The 8,246-nt window shown below is 41.8% G+C and overlaps 1 long non-coding RNA gene across 1 annotated transcript; it reads right to left on the bottom strand.

The window, feature by feature from the left end:
* Nucleotides 1-942: 942 nt before the first annotated feature.
* On the bottom strand, nucleotides 943-3,624 carry LOC125550970. The gene is made up of 2 exons (XR_007302101.1): nucleotides 1,575-3,624; nucleotides 943-1,218 (listed from the first exon to the last, which is right to left on the bottom strand). It is a non-coding gene; the product is annotated as an uncharacterized LOC125550970 (long non-coding RNA).
* Nucleotides 3,625-8,246: the final 4,622 nt, after the last annotated feature.

The following is an 8,246-nucleotide window of genomic DNA, read 5'->3' as shown; positions in this document are numbered from 1 at the left end:
GAATTGGGACAAGCTTTGGTGTAAGCTTCTTGCATACCGGAGCTTCCCTCAAGAAGGCTCATGGTTCCAAGAGGGAACGTGTCACCTCCATGTGCGAAATGACATACGTACACTGTCTTCTCCCGCCTTAATTTTTTTACACAGACAGATTAGACCAAATAGAAGTACCGTACTAAATTTTGGAATTATTCCGGATTTGTTTGGCCTTTTTATACATTAATTGAGTTTTTGTGCATTTAATGTGCATAATTAAAATTTGAACTATAAGCACAGGCTCCAGTGCACCAAAGTTGTTTGAAAAATCAATGTGTGTCGTTGGGTGAATTTTTAGGACCCATGCAAGAGATGGGAGTGAAAGTCAAACATCTATGTGTCGTGGCTTGGCCGGAAAGATTGAGAAACTTGGTTTTTAATTACTGTAAATTCAAAACACGCCTGAAAATCATGAAACTTGGCATGGTGTCATGACATGGCACCAACATGTTGTGGTAATTTTTCTGTCCGATTAGCGAAGGCGCACACATTAACAATCAGCAAAGTCATTTTGGAACAAGTGTTGTCACATTACAAATCGGAAACACACATATTATTAAAACCATGAGTGTTCAACTTACCAATTACGGCTTTGTTTGGTTGTCAGGTAAGCAGAACCCTGGGTAGCAATCCCCTAGTGTGGATATTCCATGTGCATCACCGATCCCTCCCACCATGGGGGAGATGTCCCCACTATCCTGTTGCCCAAATGGTAAGAAGGGGGAGGGGAGGACACATGCTAATACAAATATAACAAATAATTCACATGAACCAACCACAAATCATAGGTAAAAATTCCACAAATAATTCAAAAAAATCTTAAAAAAACAGACAAACGAGTTCAGATTTATGTAACTAGAAGTTAAGAATATTACAAGTATCATCCATCACATCAGAAAGGTTCAAATATTGACTGGTTCGCATTTCATTGTGATCAAGTGTTGACCAAACCATTTTCATGTACCGACATAAAATCAATCATTACAACCGGCATTGACGCATCAACGGTTTCAAGTTTGTTGGATACAAAAAGTTCTCAATTATCAAGTTCCGATGCCCGAGGCAAAGACACTTTTAAATACGATGAGCTACAGGGCGACAAAGCAAGGCGACAATCACTAGTCCTACTCAGTCTTCTCTCCACTCGGCTTCGACATCAGGTGCCACAGCTCAATGTTGGTTGAACTACGAAAAAGTAAGTTAGCATCATGTATCCAACTGAGAATTTTATGACTAGAGTTTGAATCTCTAATAATGAACATCAGGACTTGTTGATAAGAAGGATAAGAACCACAGAACTAACTACTATGTATGGGTACTGTGGCATAAATTTCCGTAATAATTACTAAATAACTAAGGACAAAGATGATAAGCGGTAGATCATTAAACCATTGTCAATCTCCACAATACAATATAATTCCAAAATTAGTAAAACTGGGGAGAAAATGTATAATTGGAAAATTAAGGAGAAGACAAACATGGATTTATTAGTGCAGAAAGTAAAGACCTCTATCTAAAAAAGAGGCAAGGTAGCCACATACCTTTCTTGCTCTGAGTGAAACCTTCCCAATGACCTAATTACCGAAAGGCATCCAACAACTAAACACAATGTCTTCGGATAAAGCAAAACACTTCTAATGTCAGAGCACCTGCATACAATAAAAGCCTAGGAGAACTGAAAAAGAAACAACATCAATGCATATGAACCGTTGGTCTGATATATATTTCAGTTCTCTGAGCACTAGGGAAGAACTACTATTGACCAATGTATATGCAACTTGTGTAAAGCAACATCAATAGAAAAATATAATGATTCTTTTTTATTTCTTCTAAACTAGATAGAGTAGACTTACAAACGATGCATCTAGAATCCTACTCTCCTTGTGAAAAGCTGAAGCAGAACTGTACTATACTATTCCTTGTTCTCCATACAAGATGACAAGTTCTAGATCCTCCTTTATATTTCAGTTCTCTGCGCACTAGGTAAGACCTGCTATTGACCATGCATATGAACCTTGTGTAAAGCAACATCGAAAAAATCCACACCAAGTACATGCTATCAAATGCTAGTAGTACAGCGTGCATAAGAAACTACAGAAGACTACAGATGTGTCATTGTCAACACAAGTTTAAATAATTCATAGCATGACATTGTCACTTGAGGTGTAAATATCACTGACTAGACTCTGTTGTGCCCCTTGTTCCTGTTGCTTCAAGGCAACAAGAAACTCTGCATCTTGAAGAATCATGGCTAGCTCCACATGTCCAAGTCCAACTCGAAAGATAAAAACATCTCTTCTACCGTCTACGGCAAGCCAGCAACCATGTACTAATGGCTAGTATTACATAATAGAAGAGATACCGAAATACTATCATGGCAAGTCACTAAAGATATTGATCCTTCAACTGATTGTGGGTAGTCCATGATAATGTGCATCACTTCTGTTCCATAGTACTATAACTTCCGTTCTACTACTGCCACAGGATGCATTACAACACATGATGGTGCCATGTCTTAAGATACTACAGCCGCCGGATCATAGCTTCTATTCCATAGTACTAACAAAAATGTGCACAGAAGGGATGCAAACTTTCTTCAGTAAATAGCAAGACAATAAACACAATAAAGCATCACTCTAGAACCTCATCTTGTTTTTCCAAAATGAAATGGACAACAACTCACATTTGACATTTCCAGAGTAAGGTGTCCATGTACAATAACAAGCAGTTGCTGCCGACGAGCTGACCAATTGACTGATACTAATTTTGGAGTATTAGATAAGCAATGTAGCTTCTGGGGTACCCAAAGACATGACAAGGCAAACATTAATGATCATCACACGCCTAAATGGATTGCCTCCTAGTTTATACGAACACTTCTAAACTACTAAGCATTGCTTACATTTCTTTCATTTTCTAATATCCAACACCAATGCATCAATCCTGCCTCCTAGAATGAACCCACTCACAAAAAAATTACCCTCTTCAGAAATATACAAGAACATTGTGCATAGGTTAGCATCACAAGGAGGTAAAGGTGGTTGTGCTCACTTGTAAGGTCAGGATGATGTGTTGTGAACGTTGGGATGTTGTTCAGTATTGGTGCTTGTGGTACAGAACTCAAACAGGAGAGGCTCTTGGATCTGTACATCTGCTGGTTAGTGCGTGTAGTAGGAAGACATTATCACGGAGAAGCAAAAATGATGGGTGGAAGAGGAGGAGGAGGAGGAGGAGTAGGGGATAAACATAGTGGAACATGAGGATGATCCCCTGGCCGTCGTCGTCATCGAAAGGTGAAAATCTTGGAGGCGGAGGCGAGATCCGGGAAGTAGTAGGATGACGACCCCGGTCCTGTTGCCCCAGCCGGAGGCGGGGCAGGGAGCGTGGAGGGAGGCGGGCAGGGAGCGTCGCCATCGCCAGACGGAGGAGGCCGGAGTGCTGGACGGAGGAGGCTGAAGCGCTGGACGAGGAGATCTTCCAGTTGCCGCCGCCACTCGTTCACGAGCGCGAGACAGAACGAGCGAGGGTTTCCTCCCCGACTTCTCTAGATGTGGAGGCCTCTCCCGAGGAAAGGCCGCGGAAAGGGCAGGGGTGCCCGTTTCTCATGGGCCTCCAAATGTTGCCGTGAGAATCCCCGCTTTTTTTGGTCCATGGTTTCTCGGCCCGAGGAACAGGCAGGGATCCCGGGAGGTTCTTGTGAAACCAAATGAGGCCTACGTGCGGCCACGCGTCCCCTTTTTATTGGCTAGTAGGTGTCGTGCCGGGGTAGCTATTTGAGTACGGGAGACGTGTGATTAGACCTCTGCGCATGCTCATCGGGAGGAGAGCCCTTTGACTGCTACCAGATGTGCACCTTCCTCCCAACGTCTCCATTAATGGCGTCCGAGCACCTGTTCTACGGCGTGGCTATATGTCTCGCTGGATTGAGATTTAAGAGAGAAAAATAAAAACCTGAAAAGAAAGTTTTGCACCGATCTTGATATAAGATCCGACAGACCTATATAGCATCGACTGTGACTTATAGCAAGCATGATGAATATAAGGACGATGACAGTGGATAATAATTGTCTTACATATTTAGAAACATAATTAAAAAAGCTACATGCGGCAACGCCCGGATACACAAGGGCAAAAAAAGAAGGAAGACAACGATCTGGCTCGCTGATCTCTACTTTCTTAATGCGTTGCTGCAGGCCCCGGGAACTAGTCTCCGCGGTGAGCGGCGACGAGCTCTTTCTTGTCCTCTAGATGCTGCTTGAAAGCATCCACGTATTCCTCCACCGGCCTTCTGCGCTCGATGCACGGCATGGCATTCTCGTCCATAAGTTTCTCGACAATGATGCCGGTCCTCTTCAACAAGGCAGTGGTCTGCTCCTGCTGCTCCACACTTCCGACGATCTTCGCCCTCAGCAGGTCGCGCTCGGTCCGGAGCTTCGCATTGCTCTCATTTAGTTGTCGAATGACGTCGGTAGACTGTTCAAACGAGGCTTTCGGGTCATCCCGCAACCTCGCCCACCTGGAGATCTGATCCATCTGCCTAAGGATGAGGGCACGCATGCGCCTGTAAGAGTCCTCGCCTGCCCGCGAGACATTTTCCCAGGCCGCTGCGGCACGGGAGGAAATCTCTGCTCCATTCGCAGTGCGGCGGGACATCTCTTCTGCTTCCGCGACGCGGCCGGACCAGTTTGCTGCATCGACAGCATGGTGGGACCTCCGTGCTGCTTCGGCGGCGTGGCATGAACTCTTTGCTGCTACGGCCGTGCGGCGGGACATGTTGGTTGCTTCTGCGGCGAGGCGGGACATCTCTCGTTCTTCCGCTTCTAGTCTCGCCTCTCCATGGTGGCAATCTCTTGACCCGGAACTCACGCTGTCCATGGCGGAGGCAAGGGAACAATGATGAATGACTTGTTTGTTTCTGACTTTTTGTGGATGAGGAGTTGAGGAGGAATGTCCAGTCATCTTGGAGTAGTATAGTATTTATAACCGCGTATTAATACACTCCTAAGTGGGAAACCGTTTAGGTTTTGATCGGTGTGAACAGGTTTGCAATTTGGAATGTGACGGGACGCATGCTCAAAATTTACTGACGGTTATAAGTGCGGCACTATTCTCGGAAGGCGTAACGTGGGCACGTACGCCTTCTCGGCCGCGTACGTGGCGTTTGCACCATAGGGTGCACCACAATAGGCAATGTTAGCACACCTCTTGTTCCAACAACCGTGCGCGCTCGTTATTACCATCGCGCACGCTTCTTTTAATTAGAATGTGTGTGTCCGTCTAGCGTACACACATTGATCTATCTAACTGTTTCAGTTTGTTGTGACTAATCGCAAATAGTTCATCCATGTGAAGTGTATGCCATCAATCGCAGACACTTTGATCTAGCTGACTCGTTTCTGTTCTGTTGCCTAATCGCAAACAGTTAATTCTTCTGAAGCGTATGCCCACAATCACACACACCTTGATCTGGCTGACCGTTTCTTTTGAGTTGCCTAATCACAAACAGTTCATCCGAGTGAACCGTATGCTGTACATCGCACACGCCTTCATCTGGCTGCCCGTTTCTTTTGTTCCTCCTCATCGCAAACAGTTAATTGAGCTGAACCGTATGCCCTGCATCGCACACGCAACTAAAATTTGAACCGTGTTTGATGCATCCTCCATCGCAAACATTTTGCACCTTTTTTGACGGTTTTGACACCACCGTTTACGATTATGGCATCGCGCACAGTTTCGTCGAAGGGTCTCTGATCGTAGTGTCGCGTTAGCAGCATCCTGCAGTAGTATCAGCTTATTCAAATCAAATCCTTTATATAAAGAGAAAGGCATAACACTGACACCGGCTCCTAAATCACATAAAGGCATAACTTCTTCTAATGGAGCATGGTATAGTGGGTATTCCTGGATCTCCTAACTTCTTAGGTACCCCTCCATTAAATGAATAATTTGCAAGCATGGTGGAAATTTCAGCTTCAGGTATCTTTGTTTTATTAGTGACAATATCTTTCATGTCTTTAGCATATGGAGGTATTTTCAGAATATCCTTCAAACGTGTTCACAAAAAGATAGGTCTAAGCATTTCAACAAAACGTTCAAAGTCCTCCTCGTCCTTATTTTTTTGAGGCTTACTAGGAAAAGGCATGGGTTTTTAACCCCTGTTCTCTTTCTTTACCATGTTTTCTAGCAATGAAATCTCTTTTATCGTATCTTTTATTTTAGGAGGTGGCTTATTAAGATCAACAACATGTTCTATTTCTATATCATTATAAGGTTCTTTATCATTCTCTAGTTCAACATCAACATGAACATCATCATTATCATTATCACTAGGTGGATGTTCATTACCAGATTATGTCTTAACATCGGAAATAAAAACATCATTACAATTCTCAGGAGGTTTTTCTACCACGGGTTCACTTGAAGCATGCAAAGTTCTATCATTTTTCTTCTTAGATGAACAAGGTGCATCAATATTAATTCTCTGAAAATCTTGCTCAATTATTTTAGGATGACCTTTAGGATATAGGGGATCCTAAGTCATTCTACCTCCCGTAGTCACAACCCTAACAACACAATCATTCATTTTATTATTCATCTCATTAAGCAAATCATATCGTGAGTTAGCAACTTGTACTAACTAAGTATGAACCATGGAAGAATGTTTACTTAAACCTCTAACGACATCATCAGCAATCCTAAATATCAAATCACTCAAACGATCAATCATGATAGCATTCCATTTCAATTTTTTACTAACATACATGTTGAAGTGTTCTTGGTTAACGATATAATTATCAAATTCATCCATGCATTGACTAGTAGATTTATTATAGGGAATATCACCCTCATCAAATCTATAAAGAGAATTTACCTTTACTACCTGTGTCAAGATACTGAGTCCATGTATTTCTTCAATAGGTAGTAAATTCTTAACATCTTCAGCCTTAATACTCTTTTCTTTTATAGATTTCTTTGCCTATTGCATATCTTCTAGACTGAGGAATAGAATACCTCTCTTCTTTGGAGTTTGTTTTTGTGGTGGTTCATGAAGTGTCCAATCATCAGCATTCTATAACATATTATTCAATAGTTCTTCAGCCTGTCCAACAGTTTGTTCTCTGAAAACATAGCCAGCACAACTATCTAGGTAGTCCGTAGAAGCATCGATTAGTCCATTATAAAAGATATCAAGTATTTGATGATTAGGAAAAGCATTAAGAAATTAGAGAAGCCTCCCCCAAGATCAAGGGAGATTCTCTTCTTCAGATTGCACAAAGTTAAATATTTCCTATAAGGCAGCTTGTTTCTTATGAGGAGGAAAATATTTTTCAGAGAAGTAATATATCATATCCTACACACACAACCAGGAGCAGGAGTATTAAATCATTTCTTAGCATCACCCTTTAATGAGAAATGAAACAACTTAAGAATATAATAGTAGCGATTTTTTCCTCATGAGCAAATAGGGTGGCTATATCATTCAATTGAGGAAGGTGTGCCACAATAGTTTCAGTTTCATAACCATGAAAATGATCATATTCAACCAAAGTAATTAACTCAGGATCGACAGAGAATTCATAATCCTTATTAGTAACAAAGATAGGAGAAATAGCAAACTTGGGGTCATATTTCATTTTCTCTATCATAGCTTTTTCTTTTAGCTTACTAAGTAAGTTCTTAACATCCTCTCTATCATTACAAGCAGGAAATTCTCTAGCTATCTCCCCATCCATAACATAACCATCGGGTATTTTAGGCATTTCAACTCTAGTCGGAGAGCTAGGCATAATAGGTGAATCATAATTTTCATCAGTTTAAGCAGTCTCAATTTCTTTAGCTTTAGCAATTTGTTCATCAAGAAATTCATCTAGTGGCATAGTTTTATCAAGTAGAGTACTAGCATCATCACAAGTTTCATTTATAACAGAAGTAGTATCATCAATTACTTGTGACATATCAGAATGGATAGCGGGTGGTGGTGTCGCAAGCCTACTTAAAACAAAAGGTGAATCAAGTGCATAGCTAGATGCCAGTTCCTTACCCCCCCTCGTCTTAGAGGGTACAATCTTAGGCTTAGCGTCTTTCAGATTCTTCATAGTGTAAAATCCCAAGTGAACTTAATAAATAGAGTTACACTCCCCGGCAACAACGCCAGAAAAAGGTCGTGATAAACCACAAGCATAGGGGATCGCGATAAACATCGAGGGTATTAT

This window comes from Triticum urartu, chromosome 4, assembly GCF_003073215.2.
Source record: "Triticum urartu cultivar G1812 chromosome 4, Tu2.1, whole genome shotgun sequence".
Lineage (NCBI taxonomy): Eukaryota > Viridiplantae > Streptophyta > Magnoliopsida > Poales > Poaceae > Triticum > Triticum urartu.
This window is presented reverse-complemented; position numbering and strand designations above follow the sequence as displayed.